The sequence below is a fragment of the Hemicordylus capensis genome, chromosome 5, assembly GCF_027244095.1.
Source record: "Hemicordylus capensis ecotype Gifberg chromosome 5, rHemCap1.1.pri, whole genome shotgun sequence".
In the NCBI taxonomy this organism is placed as follows: Eukaryota; Metazoa; Chordata; class Lepidosauria; order Squamata; family Cordylidae; genus Hemicordylus; species Hemicordylus capensis.
Genome location: NC_069661.1, coordinates 91,346,250 through 91,363,350, shown reverse-complemented (window position 1 = coordinate 91,363,350; position 17,101 = coordinate 91,346,250). Strand labels below are relative to the sequence as shown.

At 43.1% G+C, this 17,101-nt stretch overlaps 1 protein-coding gene across 4 annotated transcripts in view; it reads right to left on the bottom strand.

Moving 5' to 3' along the window:
* The window catches only part of MTUS1 (microtubule associated scaffold protein 1), a 148,303-nt gene extending 138,579 nt beyond the window's left edge, over positions 1 to 9,724 (bottom strand). The window contains exon 1 of one of the 4 annotated variants that reach the window (XM_053257715.1): positions 9,634 to 9,724. The gene's annotated coding sequence lies outside the window, so the exon portion shown is untranslated. Of the gene's footprint in view, positions 1 to 9,153; positions 9,277 to 9,296; positions 9,545 to 9,633 lie in introns of those variants that run through there. The other 3 variants (XM_053257714.1, XM_053257712.1, XM_053257716.1) reach the window with 3 other exon arrangements.
* Between the last annotated feature and the right edge of the window lie 7,377 nt (positions 9,725 to 17,101).

The window sequence follows — 17,101 nt, the reverse complement described above, 5'->3', positions numbered from 1 at the left end:
TTCTGCTACTACCTCATGGATAGGTTCCAGATGGTGTCGCTTGAAGACTGTTGCTCTTCAAAACAAGAGCTCCAGTATGGAGTTCCACAAGGCTCCATACTGTCTTCAATGCTTTTTAACATCTACATGAAGCTGCTGGGAGAGATTTGGTGCAGGGTGTTATCAGTATGACACCCAAATCTATTTCTCCATGTCAACTTCATCAGGAAATAGCCTAACTTCCCTAAATGCCTGCCTGGAAGCAGTAATGAGCTGGATGAGGGAGAACAAACTGAATCCAAGGAAGACAGGAGGTCTCATTGTAGGAGGTCAAGACTCAGGAAGTGGTTCAGATCTGCCTGATCTGGATGGGGTTGCATTCCCCCAGAAAGAGCAGGTATGTAGTCTGGGAGTACTTCTGGACCCAAACCATTCCCTGATTTCTCAGGCTGAGGCAGTGGCCAGGAGTACTTTCTATCAGCTTCAGCTGATTTGCCAGCTATGTCCATTTCTGGAGATAAACCATCATAAAACAGTGGTACATATGCTGGTAACATCCATGCTTGACTACTGCAATGTGCTCTATGTTGGGCTGCCTTTGTATGTAGTTCAGAAACTGCAGTTAGTACAGAATGCAGCAGGTAGGTTGGTCTCCGGGGCTGCCCAAAGAGATCACATTACAACCATTTTGAAAGCACTACATGGTTGCCAATAGATTTCTGGGTGAAATAAAAAGTGCTGGTTATTACCTATAAAGCACTTGACGCAAGCTTGCTCAAATTAGGACCCCAGCTGTTTTTGGATTACAACTCCTATAATCCCCAGCCGCAGTGGCCAATAGCCATGGATTATAGTTGTAGGCCAAGGACTAAAGTTGAGCAGCCCTGCCTTAACAGCTTGGGTCCAAAGTATTTAAGTGAACACCTTCGTCAACCCCACCACCTCTCAAGATCATCTGGGGAGGTCCGGTTGAGGTGGCCACTTGAAACCGGGCCTTTTCTAGAGCTGCCCCAAGACTCTGGAACTCACTTCCTAATGAAATTAGAGTTTCCCCTTCTCTGAATGTTTTACAGTAGGAACTAAAAACATACCCATTTAGTCAGGCTTTTAGTTTATCGTTTTAAAGTTTCAGTTTTTAGAGTTGTTATTGTATTTTAAATTGTTTTAATTATGTTAATGTTTTAATCATTTTTATATTGTAAACTTCCCAGGGGCTTTTTGTATAGGGCGGTATATAAATGCACTAAATAAATAAATATTGTTATATGCACGATATGCAAACATGTCACAAGCCCCAAATGACCCTTAATTGTTTCGATATACAACACTTGATTTCTTAGCAGCCAAAGACTCCAACACAAAGCACTGTGTTTGAGACAATAGGGAAGTTTACTAGTACTGCACAATCTGTAATGAGTTCATTCATTTTTATTATTAATATTATTATTATTATTATACGTATTCACACATGCAAGTCAAAACTAACATGCTTTTGGATGTTGTATAGGACTTTCCCAGTTCAACCCAAGGTACTTCAACTGAAGATGCCCGGGATGGGATCTGGGGACTTCCACATACAATCCTCCCCAAAAGAAAAAGCTGCCTTAGTTCTCCATATCCCCATGGTGGAACTATCACCACCTTCCATTTGTCAACTGTATGCTCTTTTCCACTGAGCCAGCAATGACATCACAAGACAGACCCTTCTTCTTCAAAACTGTATAGGCCTGTTGGAATTTGAACCTGGGTCTTGTGCACCTGAGGCAGGAATCACGTCCCTAAAAGCCACCAAGCTTCACACATGTAAACCAAGGCCTCAGAAAAGGGCTAGAAAAAGTATTCTATCAATAAGAATGAACATTTGAAGACGTTTTATACAAAGACAGACCATCAGTCCAGCTAGATCCATATCTATACTCACTGCCAACAGTTATCCAGAGTTTTAGACAGGGGTCTTTCCCAGCCCTATCAGGAGATGCAAAGGACTGAACCTCAGATTTTCTGCATGCAAGGTATATGCTCTACTACAAGTATCTTTCAGTAATTAAATTCATTATTTAAATCTATCTGGAAAACCTATGGACAACAGTAACAAATACTTTGCTTATACTAAGCAAAAATTGTTGAAAGCAGTTTTCTGACAGGAAGAGATAGGATGTAAAGTTCTCTCCACTGAGGTGATCACTACTTTGTTATTAGGTCTTGGATGGAAGCAACACAGGACAGTAGATAGCAAAGTTACTATGCCATACAAAGTACTCTTGCTCTAAGTATTCACCCCATTTTTCAAGACTGCTTCATGTTACATTTGTCACAAACACACACACACTGTACATGCTCACTTATGAATATACAAACAGGCAGACAGATTTGGCTAGTGTCTTGCCAGATAATTTGGCTACTAGCCCTTGGACTTTAAAGAAGGGCAAATGAGACTCAAGAGATGGACAAACCATAAAGTTAAATTGAAGCTGTTCTTCATAACTGTGACTTTTGTACTAAAAAGCTTCTCTGGGTAAACAGGAAATGTGGGACTTATGCAGCTGGAGATGTTCTATGGAATAAAAGTGTCCTGGAAACAAATAATAAATTACATTACCTAATGGATCATGCTGGGATGTTAGGGTACAGGTACATGCCTGTTTCATTGTTAGTTTGAGACATAGTACTCTCCAAGTCATTAGATATATTTGGACACAAACCTAGGAGAAATGTAATGCAAAATGACACATTTAGTACCCCCCAACTATCAGTGAGCGGCAGCTTAAAGGCTGGGCTCATCTCAAAGGCATCCCTATTTATTTACAAAATCTTTAAAAACAACCCTGATTAAGATGGCATACTTTCTGCTAGCCACAATTTATGACCAAAGAAGACTTCCTTGTAAGAATTTGTAAGTGCATACCTGAATATTCATCGGCCCATGCTCTCAATATAGAATTACTTGTATGTATGAAAGTAACCTTCAGCACACTGAACATGTTGAAACTGCCTTTCCAATAAAGGCAGTTCACATATTCAGGCAAGGTCCATGGAGTCATGTTCATGAATGTATCAATCAGCCTTGAATCATCTGGTCATATTGAAGGGTTCCTCCCCACAGCAAATGTATTCAAGTGAAATAAGCCAATAATTTTATCCGAAGTATTTTTCTTTTACCACAACTAGTCAAATATTATCAGTTCCATTCTCAGTGCACCCAAAAAGTCCAAGGAAATATGCCTCATATTTACAATGCAACTATCAATATGAGTTTAACATGTTCAATAAGTATTCTCCATGAGATCTCCATGGACTGAGAAGTGTACAGCAGGCAATTAACTATGCCACTGACGTTCATGCATTCCTTCCTACATTCCATTTTGGATCTGCTGCCCTACCCAATAGGCCAAGAGATATTTAAAAAGAGCTATTACAGGTACTGTTAAATTATATTTCCCAAAGATTCACTCACAATATTTGCATTGGATGCAGTCAAATAACTTTGCTATTATATCTCAGGAAAACCCCAAATCTGTACACAACCAATGCTACAATTTATTGCTTTAACTGGACACCACACAACTGAAGCAGCAAATTATTTTCTATCTGCTCAGTTTAGAAATGTAGATTTAACCTCCTGGGATGCATCTATGCCTGTCATCAGCTACATTTTAAAGTTTCACAGGCTTATACCAACCTTCTCAAGAAGATTTCAGTTCCTACAAATATTTAAGTTCGATGTCACAACAGCAACTGTGCCGTTCGCAAGCAGCAATATATTTAGTCAAAACCGTCCCACTGTTTTTCAATGGGGCTTACTTGCAAATAAATGACTTGCAGCCTCAACTTAGAATGAATATTTGTCACCTCACAATTGTAATGTAGGATTTTCATACAAATATATCTAAATCATTACAGCCTGAGCCTTATATATAGATGGTAGGTCAAGGATTCATATTTTTCCTACCTTCACACAATCTGTTCACTCCACAGTGAATAGTTATTAAACAGCTGTTATAATGTAACTTCATTTTTTCCAATAACTTTACAAGCAATGTCTGGAAAATATTTAACCTGGTAGCACTTTATATTACAGCATAGCTAACCAAGGCACTTATGGATTTCAGCAGCTTATTCTAAGCAGCTGAATTGGTCATGTACATTTCTTTAGTGGGTCATCAATTGCTTGGGGCATGCTCAGTTTAAAAAGGATTTTTGATCCTCTAATTTCTTGGTGAAGCCCATAAACAATCCAAACACTACCCCTCTTTAGCCACAGAACAATTCTACCAAATTCAAGATTAATGCCCTTTCCAGCAATGTTCTGTATACCTAGAAACTGGAAGCATAAACATTCAAAGCAACCGAGCACTTTTTCCAAAACTGGATGCTCTTAGTACCATCCCAAGTCAAGAGGCATGATGAGCTACTTTTGCATTTTACACTTAACACAGTCATTATATTTATCCATTTCAGTATTTTGTCACACCATGCTCAAAGCATTAATTCTCATTTCTGCACAAATTCTTCTAAACAGTACTGTAATGTGTTAGAAGTTACAGATAATGTATTATTAGCAAATCTTTTTTCAAAAGGCTTGCCTATCAACCTTGGGGGTGGGGGGGTTGCATGCTAGTGTTACCATAGTATTGCAAAAAGTCCAGTTAGCTGCCAAGACTGCTTTAAACTTTAGAGACACACAGGTATGCTCTGGGGCCCAAAATAATGTCTTGAGATGTCTATAATACCCACATCTGCTGAAATCTAGGGCAAGATCCCAGAAGCTCTATTTGTGTCTCGTGAGGACACCCGTGCCTTAAGAACTAAGCAGCACCTCACAATTTCACATCTTTAGCAGAAAATTGGGTGGTCTCTAACCAAGATATATTGGCAAGTCACAACATATTAAATCTAAGAAGAGAAAAGGCAGGCTTAGACTGTGAAACTAATCCAGTTATGCTTCAACAGAGGTTCTTTTCAGGTCAAGGCTAAGGTCCTTGACTGTGAGCAAAAAGGGAGACGGGTGGGGGAAGGAGATTAGGTGATGATTTTTGAGACTCACACACACTTATTTTCCCAATATAATAATTATATGCAATTTTATCACATACATCCAAGTGTTCCAAATAACTTCTGCTGGGGCACTCCTGTGGATAAAGCCAATTAACAGGATTCTATGCAACTTACATTTGTTTTGCTGCAACAATGTGATTCAGTAGCAGCTTTCAGAGATAATTTTGTTTGACCAAATTCTCCCACAAAATACCAGCCTGTGATGTGCTGTACAACTTATGCTAACTAGCAAGTGATTAACGATTAAACTACCTGGACTAGCATCTGACAAGATGAACTAGAAATGATTCCTCCAACAGCCTCTTCACCACCCCTTGCCCTTTGACCTTCAAGTATTAAGGTCAAATATATTGTGTAATACCAGCTTTGGCACAGACTAGGATGATATATCAAGTAGACCACACCACAGGTGTTTTAGAAGCAACTCAGTTGTATTTTTAAATGTTTGACAAGACACCTAACCTGAGCAGAGGGCCAAATATTAATGGTTTCTCATGAGCGTTTTTTGTTTTGCCTTTGTAAGGTGTTACACCATGCCAAGGAAACTCTTAGACCCTCCAAGTTGAATCACTATTGAATATACTACATTAATCATCAAGATGTCTGCCATTCATTTTTCTATTTGAAATTTATATCAATAGTAAAGCAGAAAGAACAGATGATATGGGCTAGACTGTAGAAACCAATCGCCTATCCACTTATTCTAAAAATCAATCAGGGACCCCTAGAATAGAGGCAGACAAACTACCAAGCTAATCTGCACTACTACAGATTAGCGCATGGTGAGGGGAAAGCAAGGTTAGATGGAGGAAAGGAAACCTCTTTCCAATGATCTCTTTTTCAAAAAAAAGTTTGTTTTTAAATGAAGACTGTATTTATTATTTATAAAGAGACAGCGTGGTGTAGTGGTTAGAGCGCTGGACTAGGATTGGGGAGACCAGAGTCCAAATCCCCATTCAGCCATGATACTAGCCGGGTGACTCTGGGCCAGTCACTTCTCTCTCAGCCTAACCTACTTCTCAGGGTTGTTATGAGAAGAAACTTAAGTATGTAGTACACCACTCTAGGCTCCTTGGAGGAAGAGTGGGATATAAAATGTAAAAATAATAAGAATAATGATGATTTATATTCCAAGCAATCAACTGAGGACTTTTCATCCCAGTGGGATCCTAGCCCACCAACTGACTAAACCAAGTACTACAACTACTTTCTCTCTCTCTCTTTTGGTGCTTTGCTTACTTTTCTTTTAAGTAAAAGAAAACAGGAAAGAATAGGAGAGAATTTGTTAAAAAGTTAAAAAGTGGAATCCATGTTTAATCCCGACTGGAATTAAAGGTCTGAAAACTATTGTTCTAGACCAGGAGTCAAGTTCCCAACCTGTGGTACTCCAAAGGTTGTAGCTAAGAAAGACGAGAGTTGTAGTTCAGCAACCTCTGGAATACCACAGGCTGGGAACCCCTGGTCTAAAAGGTAAAGTGTGACCTCAAGTCAATTTCAACTCTTGGTGCCCACAGAGCCCTGTGGTTTTCTTTGGTAGAATACAGGAGGAGGTTACCATTGCCTCCTCCCGCACAGTATGAGTTGAAGCCTTTTAGCATCTCCCTATATTGCTACTGCCCAATATGGTAGCACTGTGGATTCGAACCAGCAACCTTCTGCTTGTTAGTCAAGCATTTCCCCGCTGCGCCACTTACAACTTTTATATCAACTGCATTTCAACTTGGCTCACTAAACTCACTCTGAAAACCTATATACTGCTACCTAACATGCAATTCATGGTTAGGATGCCATTTTGGTCCAGTAGTTTTCTTTAACAGACTGAGACTTCACCAGAATGTAACTGCCCTTCTGAAACTTCTAGCAAATCATTATCTGCTGTTCCGCTACATGCCACAGCAATGCAGAATGCTTAGCATGGGAAGGAGGGAACGAGTTAAGAATGCAACTGTCTGTGTAGGAGAAAGAAAGGACATCGCCACTGGATGCGAAAAAGAGCCCAAGTGCTACTTGACACTGTTCAGCCTGCCTGACACAGAGACAAACATCTGACTGCTTCTCTTGTGACAAGGATAAAGCATGCATATTCAAACCGCTTGTCTCAATGACGGCTTCAACCAAAGCATTGAATAGTACAATCCAGGTTTCCCTCCCCCCATCAGAGAGTCTTCTCATTTTGGTGCAGAACCTTGTCTTGCAGCTTTACATAGGTCACCTTAGAGTCCTAGCCACCCCACAAGTGAAAGCGAAATAACCCCAGTGGCCTTTTTAGGAAAAACAAAACAAAGATGGGGGGGGGGTTACTGGCCACCCCAGAGACAGTTTATAAACCTGGCAATTTTTACTAGATCCAGTCCAAACCCTTTAATGGCTGCTTCTGTGATGAGAAAACCTGACATTAAACATTAGCCTAGCTAAAAGGAAACAGCACGGGAGCAATCTGATGCCAGGAATAGCGGCGGGGAGAACACGCTTCTGACTGCAGTGCGTTTAAAGGACAGTGAAACAGCTCTTACAAAATCCTAACAGTTGTTTCTGGCTCAGAGATTTTCATGGCTAGGGGCATTAACCCACACGGGCAAAGAAACCCAGTTTGTCTTGCTCAGATTTCCTAATAAAAAGAGGAAAACCAAGAAGTCAAAGCAGGATGATTAGGTGGCAGGTATATTGATTTATTTTTGCTAGACTTGTTAGGATTAACATCCAGAAATGTTGTTTGGTAGCCGCTAAAATCAGTGGAGAAAGTTTCATTAATTTGAATGGCACTTTTAAGATGCAAAATGGGTTATGGTCCTAGTGTCATTCATCTTCATAACAATCCTATGAGATATAGGATTATTACTTTGTCTGTTTTGACAAGAAGCTGAAACAGTCCGTAATGTATTGATTTAAACCTGTGCCTCTCAGTTCAGTTCAAAGGGTGTTTTCCTACATGATTCCAGAAATATCACTGAGTCTTTCATATAATTGTGTATGAATCAGGGGCATAGCTAGGGGAGAGGGGGCCCATGTTAGCCCCTCTCCCCAGTGGCCCCTTGGAGTGAGACAATGCAGAAAATAGGAAGGAGGGTCCTGGGGGGCCTCAGGAGCTGTGGGGCACAGGTTCTTTGAACCAATCCGCTCAATTATAGTTTTACCCCTGGTATGAATATTAATCTAGGGTAAAAAGCAAATTTTTCCTCATAAAGATCAAATACATATTCTAGGAGACAATGGGTTTTTCAGATGTAGGAACCTGAAGAAAGCCATCTTTCAAGGAGCTGTTACAGAGATTTTCATCAGTCAGAAGTGAGATGTGAACCTATAGAATGCATGTCTGGCTCTTTTCCATTTTCTACTCCACAAGTTAACAAGCAAGGCTCAAAAGATACTTTTCAGTGTCATGTGCAACAACGCCCCGACACACCATGCATTCACTGGCTCTTAAAGAAGGTGCTGAGGGTGTATACCAGCCGGCCCTATCCATAAGAGAGTGAAGAAATTGCTTTTTCAAAAGCAGCAACAGCCTGCCAGGTTTGCTTCCACAGACTGCAGCTCAGGGCAAGCGCACCAGGGAGCAGCCAGAAGAACCCTTTGGCCTAGCCATGACATCCTTGCCAACTTTTTCCTTAAGTGCCTGGCACGAACTAAAGCTCTGGAGGAGGAGTGGGGGGGAGCCACGACCTGGGTTATTAGCGTGCACGCGCCTGCCTGAATGGATTCTCAGATCGCTGTTGCGGCTGCTGCCTGGGACTTGGAGGCGTGCAGCCTCAAGGGCCAGAATCACCCTCCACAACAGTGGCCCTTCGCAGGCTCTAGCCCCCACTCAGAGCCACCGCAGCCCAGCCGACAGAAAAACCATCCGAGAAAGAAAAAGAATAAGATGCAGATTTAAGTCTCAGGCAGGGGCAGAATCCCGGGCGCGCTTTCCAATTGGAGCCCCCCGCCGCCGCCCCCGCGACTCCTATTGGCCCTAGCGTGTCCCAAAGGAGGGGGCGGAGAGAGTAGGATAAAGCCCGCCGTAGGTCCCCGTGCCAACCTGACAGAGACCCCCCCCCCCTCGCCCCCACAGCAGAGCCAACCCCTCCTCTGGCCTAGCCGAGAGGAGACTAAAAAAAGTTCCAGCTCTAGAAGTTCGCTCACAATGAAGGCTGCAAACGCGTCTCCTCGCCCCCTGCGCGTGCCTCTTTGGAGAGCAACACTGTCGCACAGCGCTAGTGGCACACCAGCCACCCCGCCTACCCCCCACCAAGTTGAATGCCAAACTTCAGCCCCTCTTCACTCACTGTCCAGAAGCAGCCAAGCCGTTTCTTCCTTCCTTCTCTCGCTCCCGGCTGCCCAGGGTAAAGCCCTCCCCCATCCCGAGCCTCCTTTCCAAGCACAGCCCTGCAGGGTTTTGTTACCTTCTGCTCTGCAGCAGGACTATCAGACTCGCGCTCGGCTGATAGCTAGTGCGGGGAGGGGGGGCGCGCGCTCGCCTCTTTCCCTTTTTTTCCCGCTCGCTCCCTGAAACGGCCCAGTGCGCGTGCTCAAGACGAGCAAGCAGCACCTTCCGTGCCTCTTGTGCCTTGAGGTATGTGCAGCACCTGCCTTCCCCGGTGACGTCACAGCCTCACTACCTACCTGGCCCAAGCGAGAATCTTCGAGGGGTGATCGTTTCTTTTCCTTCCCTGGCCTGAGGCAGGCAGCTTGCAATCCGCATTTGTATACATGCATTTAAACAAGGCTACATACACACAGCGCCCACCGGCCAGTGAGACTAGGTTGTCTAATGATTACAAGAAGATTCATAGATGTTGTGCTAGTTCCAATGTTGTGCTATCGGAACTTAGTTCCGATGTTGTGCTATCGGAACAAGTTCCGATGTTGTGCTATCGGAACTTAATGTCTCCGCTAGGTGTTACACCATGGAACAGCGCTGCCAACTTTCAGGGCTCTTGTGTCTTTAACAACTGCCTGATCAGCAGCATTTTATTAAGTGATTATCTGTCGCTTCATCTCCATGCCCGAAAAAAATCCTAACTTACTAATATATCTGCTGGTGAGGCAGCAAATAAAGGCACAGGGTGGCTTCTCCACCAGGGAAACTGTGATCAACTATACTACACCCCGTATATTCCTGTGTAGAGAGCAGGAATCATATAGAATCAGGAATTAACACATAAGCAGTTGGGTCTGGGAGACACAGCCCCTTGGGACTGTTGGGGAGGCACAGCTCTTGCTAGTTTTAGACTAGAGACAGTGTGGCCAACTTTTTCCCCTAGCAAAGCATCTGTGTCTTAACAGCTGCCTGAACAGCAGCATTTTATCAAATGGGTCATCCGTTCATTTCCATGCCAGGAAAAGCCTCACTTACTAAATATCTGCTGGTCAGGCAGCAGTTAAAGGCATAGGAGCCTTCACACAAAACAAGGTGGCAACTACTCCGCCAGAGGAGTTGTGGTAAACTACAATCCTTGTATTCCTGTGGTGCATGAATACGTTTGAAATTACTAATGCAAAGTTATCTGGAGCCATACTGCACAAAGCTGATGGCTGATTTTAAATCAAACATTAAAAAATAAAGAGGGCTACAAACAATAAAACAGACCTCAGAAAAGTACAATAAAAGTACTTGTTTGAAAAAGTACAATAAAAAAGAATGTTTATGTATATCAAACCATTCAATTGATTCCATGAAAAAGCAGAGCAGCCAAACCTGCTCCATGCTTTGCTGCCAATAAAGAGTTTCAATTCTTGCTCAGTCATTAACTTATTTGCAAGACACCACTAGCTCCCAGCCTCTGTTTCCCATCTTTAAAGTGGGAATGAAGTGACCTATCTCAGTGTGTTCAAATTTCAGTGACATTTACTTCCAAATAAATAATTTTAGGATTGTGGTTTGAGATGACGATTGTAAAATACCTCACATATTTTTAACATGCTAGCAAAATAATTAATGGAGCACTGCTTCTAGGCATAACTATGCTGTTGGCCCTTGCCCTTCATGGCTAATAAAAGCTGCCAGGGAGGGTACAGGTAGATGGTTGGAGGTGATTATTAATACCTCATTAAGGGAGGGCAGGATGCCATCGTGCCTCAAGGAGGCGATGGTAAGACCATTGTTTAAAAAGCCCTCCCTTGATCCCTCCAACCGGGACAACTATAGACCTGTCTCTAATCTGCCCTTTTTGGGCAAGGTGATAGAGCGTGTGGTGGCATCCCAGCTGCAGAGGGTCTTGAATGATACGGATTATCTGGACACATTTTCAATCTGGTTTCCACCCCGGATATGGGACTGAGAGTGCCTTGGTTGCTCTAGTGGATGACCTATGGCGGGAACTAGACAGGGGGAGTGCGTCCCTGTTGGTTCTGCTGGACCTCTTGGCAGCGTTCGATACCATCAACCATGGTATCCTTCTGGGCCGCCTCTCTAGCATGGGAATCGGAGTTACTGCGTTGCAGTGGTTCCGGTCCTTTCTAGGGGTGTGCATGGTCTGGAGTCACCCCCGGTCCGGCACGGGGGGACTGTTACTTTAAAGGGGGGTGGTAGTACTTACCCCGCCCCACTGCTCTTCCCCCTCCGGCGCTGGTCCTTTGAAAAATCTTCTTGGGGCGGCAGAGTTCCTCCCTGCCGCCCCTGCCCCTGTCGTTGTTCCTAAAGGGTTAAAGAGACGAGTGCTAGTGGTGCGCATGTGCCCTGCGTGGCGTGCACGCTCGTCTCTTTAACCCTTTTGGAACAACGACAGGGGCAGGGGCGGCAGGGAGGAACTCTGCCGCCCCAAGAAGATTTTTCAAAGGACCAGCGCCAGAGAGGGAAGAGCGGGGGGGGGAGTACTACCCCCTCCCTTAAAGCTACATGCCCCCGCCCTCCCGAACCTCCGGACCGCCAGACCTCTGAACCGGTCCGGCGGTCTTTTAAATTGTGCCCGGACCAAACCGTGCACACTCGTAGTCCTTTCTTGGGGGGAGGGTCCAGAAGGTGGTGCTGGGTGACTACTGCTCAACTCTGTGGCCATTGACCTATGGGGTCCCACAGGGTTCGGTCTTGTCCCCCATGCTATTTAACATCTACATGAAACTTCTGGGAGAGGTCATCCGGGGACTTGGACTGAGTTGTCAGCAATATGCAGATGACACTCAGCTCTATCTCTCCTTGTCACCTGATCCTAGGGAGGTGGTGGATGTCCTGAATCAGGAGCTGGAGGCCGTGATGGGTTGGATGAGGGCTAATAAACTGAAATTGAATCCAGACAAGATGGAGGTAATGTTGGTCAGTAGGAGAGTCAGTCAGGATGAGGAGATTTTACCAGTTCTGGGTGGGGTTGCACTCCCCTTGAAGGAGCAAGTATGCAGCTTAGGGGTATTACTGGACCCGGCTCTGCTTTTGGAAGCTCAGGTGGATGTGGTGGCCAGGGGTGCTTTTTCATGGCTTCGGTTAGTGTGCCAGCTGCATCCCTTTCTCGAGAAGGCAGATCTGGCCACAGTTACCCATGCCTTAGTCACGTCATGGCTGGATTACTGTAACTTGCTCTACATGGGGCTGCCCTTGAAGAATATCTGGAAACTGCAGCTAGTGCAAAATGCGGAGCTAGGGTTTTATCTGGAGCTGCCCAGTGGAAGCATATCACACCCATGTTGAAAGAGCTGCACTGGTTTCCAGTTTGTTTCCAGGTCCAATTCAAGGTGCTGGTTTTGACCTTTAAAGCCCTTAACAGTTTGGGCCCGGGATATCTGATGGACCACCTGCTCCCAAGGGTTGCTGCCTGCTTGATGAGTTCATCTGAGGGGGCTCTGCTCCGGGTGCCGACAATGAGGGAGGCTCAGTTGTCATGCACACGGGACAGGGCCTTCTCTGTTGCTGCCCCCAGACTCTGGAATGCTCTCCCGGTGGCTATTCACTCCTCAGTCTCCATCACAGCTTTTAGAAAGCATATTAAATCGTGGCTTTTTACCCAGGCTTTTATTTGATTGTCTCTACTGCTGCTCTTTGTACACTGTATTGCTTTTATGCTTTTGTTTTAAATTTTTAATCAGATTTGTTTTATATTTTTAGCTTAATATTTTAATTGTGTCTTTTTTACAATCTTTTTTAAAAAATTTGCTTGTAAACCGCCTTGGGATTGTTTTAATGAAAGGCGGTATATAAATTTAGCAATCAATCAATCAATCAATCAATAACTATCCAGTATGGGGGGAAATGGCTTTGGAGCTTTCAAGTAGAAGAAGATTATGATTTTGTTTTGTTTTTGTGTATTTGTACATAATATAATTATTTCCTTACAAAATGAAGCTATAATCCTAAACAAATCAACTCATATCACAAGTGCATATGGAAGTGCAAATCAACTCATATCATAAGTGCCTATGAGCTCAATGTACTCTCATGTACTCATATGAGCTCAATGTGCATAGGAGCTCAAGTACTCTCATCTGTTTGGGCTCAGGATACTAGAAAGTAAGGCTGCAATCCTATGGACACTTACATGGGATTAAACCTCACTAAGGACAATGGGACTTACTTAAAAGTAAACTTGTATGGGATTTGGCTGTCAGCCATCAGCTTCTAAGCAGGGATCATGTCACTTGTATTCTGTGCTGTACTCCATCTAATACACAATTGGTGATTGATTGATTGATTGAGTGAGTGAGTGAGTGAGTGCTGTCGAGTTGGTGTCGACTCTTAGTGACCACATAGATAGATTCTCTCCAGGATTATCTCTCTTCAACTTGGTCTTTAAGGTCTCTCAGTGAGGCATTCATTGCTGTGGTAATTGAGTCCATCCACCTTACTGCTGGTCGACCACTTCTTCTCTTTCCTTCAGCTTTCCCTAGCATTATAGACTTCTCAAGGGAGCTGGGTCTTCGCACAATGTTTCCAAAGTATGATAGTTTGAGCCTGGTCATTTGAGACTTTAGTGAAAATTCTGGATTGATTTGTTCTGTGATCCATTTGTTTGTTTTCCTGGCTGTCCATAGTATCCTCAAAAGTCTTTTCCAGCACCAAAGTTCCAAAGCGTCAATGCTTTTTCTATCTTGCTTCTTCAAAGTCCAGCTTTTGCATCCATAGACTGTCACAGGGAAAACCATTGTCCAAACTATTCTAATCTTTGTGGGTGTAGACACGTCATGGCATCTGAATATCCTTTCCAAGGCTTTCATTGCAACCCTACCAAGTGCTAGTCAGCGGCATATTTCTTGACTGCTGGATCCTTTACTGTTGACAGTCGATCCTAAAAGGCAGAAGCTATCCACCACTTCAATGTCTTCATTGTCAATTTTGAGGCCATTGTCATTAGTGTAGTCTTCTTTACACTTAATTGTAGTCCCATTTTTTCACTGTGCTCCTTGACTTTCATTACTAGACCTTGCAGACCATCCACATTCTCAGCTATCAGAGTGGTGTCATCAGCGTAGCGCAGGTTATTGATGTTTCTTCCTCCAGCTTTAAAACCACACTCATCTTCTCCCAATCCAACTTCTCTCAGTATATGTTCAGCATATAAACTGAATAAAGAAGGAGAAAGTATACAGCCTTGTCTTACTCCTTTGCCGATCCGGAACCAGTCTGTTTCACCATGTTCTGTCTGGACTGTGGCTTCCTGTCCTGTGTGTATAGGTTTCTTCTGAGAACTATGAGATGTTCTGGAACACCCATTTTCCTAAGGATATTCCACAACTTGATATGATTGATGCAATTAAAGGCTTTTCTGTATTCAATAAAGCACATATTGGCTTCCTTCTGGTATTCTTTGGCTTTCTCAGTTATCCAGCATGCATCAACAATGATGTCTCTTGTTCCTCGGCCTTTTCTGAAACTAGCTTGAATATCCAGCATTTCTCTTTCCACATAGGGCTCTAACCTGTATTGGATGTTCCTGAGCATTATTTTGCTAGCATGTGAAATTAAGGATATTGTGCAATTATGGATATTGTAAGGATTTAGTACACTATTGGTACTAAATGTTAAATTAATGCTACATGTTTTTAAAACTAAGTAGTATAAAACAAATAATTTTGACAGGTGTAACTTACTGTTTGAAAAGGGTAACAAGACAAGTTGCTCTTCCCTAAACTTCATCTTCTACACAACTATGATAGGTATCAGAGACCCAACCTCTATTGCATCTGGTCACCTAAATACACATGTGATTGCGCTCTCCCCGCCACCCCATTTCATTCTTAGAAACCTCCAAGCATTCTGTATCCTTTTCTTAGATCTTAATTCTATCAGAAATGATTGATAGAGAAAATTGGTGATGTGGCTTTAGTTTAGAAGCAGAGCTGAATGTGTTAGGAGGGCATTATGCTCTTTGAAGCAAGTATAAAAATGAATGGAATGCAGAACACGTCTTGCTTTTTTGCCACATGAAAGAACATTCTGTTTACTTTCATTGTGGTTAACTCCAGGAGAAAAGAACATGAAACAACTCCCTGTATAAGGTGTCACATCATGTGTACGCATACCTGTTTGGTGAGTAAACATCAGACTCCAACTGACTTAAAGGGTACTTATAGCACATCACAGAATTGAATTTGTTTGCTTGTTTTAAATATTTATGTCCTGCCTACATACTAACCAAATTTTTCAAGGTGGCCTACAATATATTTAAATTACACTTAAAAAAAAAAAATCTGGACTGTAGAGTCCCTCAATGGGCATGGCCCTTTCCCAAGGTGCCAATGATATCTTCTGTAGCTCCTGGTTCCAAGTGGCAGACATAAGAGGCACTAAAGGAACAAAGATGTTTCCAAGCCTCTCTTATTCTAGCTTCTATTCTGCTGCTGAATGTCTGGGCCACAGCAGATTTATTAGGAAATAATCCTGGCCTGGAAATGGCTGCTAAAAGAGACAGGTGTTGGAGTCCCCCACAGGCTGGACCTCCTCACCTGGGCTGCTGCAGCTGATGTCTCTCATAGCTTCTGGTGGCAAGTGAAAGAGGCGCTGACTGAAGGACCAAGGTGTTTATGATTCTTCCCCTAGTCCTTCATCCCGATGTTTCCACTGCTATGCACTATATATAGAATGGAATTATGTGGTTCTGATCGATCATTAAGTGAAGCTTGCATCCAAAGATGAAGGGAAGGAGTTAAAGCCTCCCTCCACTTCTGCTGTAGTCTAGATCAGGTCTCTGCTAATTAGCTGCCCTTTTCCCCAAACTATGCATTTAACTTAAAATGTAACTTAACATTTGGTCCTTAGAAAGATTCCTCAATCTGGTGCCTTAAAAAGTAGACCCTGTATGGCAGCCTCTGAGCAATCTCATACGGAAAGAAAGGATAAGTCACAAGGATCTGTAAGCATCCGTTCATTGCTGTTTACATAAAACTGGACTTGGAATGTGACATAAACGCCCAAGAAGCATGCTACTAGCTGAGTTTCCATGTCTCACTTAAATTTGGTGACGCCTCCAAATCTGGCAGGGAGAATAGAATTTTCCCATTCTATTGCTAAATACCAACATAATTTCTAGAGTAAAAAGGATTTTTCTCTTGCCCTAGCAGCGACTCTTAGAGGCAATTTGCCTGCTGTTTGCAAACAATTGTGTCTGGTACATGTCCTTTAGCTCTCTCTTGCGCAGTCATAACCTGCTGGCTCTGGAAATACCCCAAATACCAAATCTATACCCCCAACCTGCATCAGCCTCCTCGGCTTTCTGAAATTCACTTTGACAATTCTGGCTACATCCAATTCCTCCTTCCACCTCACAACTACTACAACCTCTGAATTCATGCAACTTCAGATATTCTAGTCAAGGTTAGGCCTAGATTTTGGAAGAATAGCAAGCACCTTCTAGACAAGTCATTTCCTGTGAAGAAATTGGTTTCAAAAGCAGTGGCACTGCAGAAGGCATGGCTTCCTCTGAGAGTATAAAGAGTGCATTTCCCCTTCTGAAAACACATAACTCATGTAATCAAAAGTTAGGTAAAATAATGAAAGGCTGAACAATGAACAGCTGAATGGTAATCATAGGGAGAATAGATGACAGAGTGGAAAAGATGTTGCAGGGGGGTGAGTAGTGGAGAAGCAACCAGGCCTTTTGCAAATCCCCCTTTCTTGAGTGTTGCAGTATCTCCAAAGGTTCTAATACCACTGTTTAGGCACCACTGT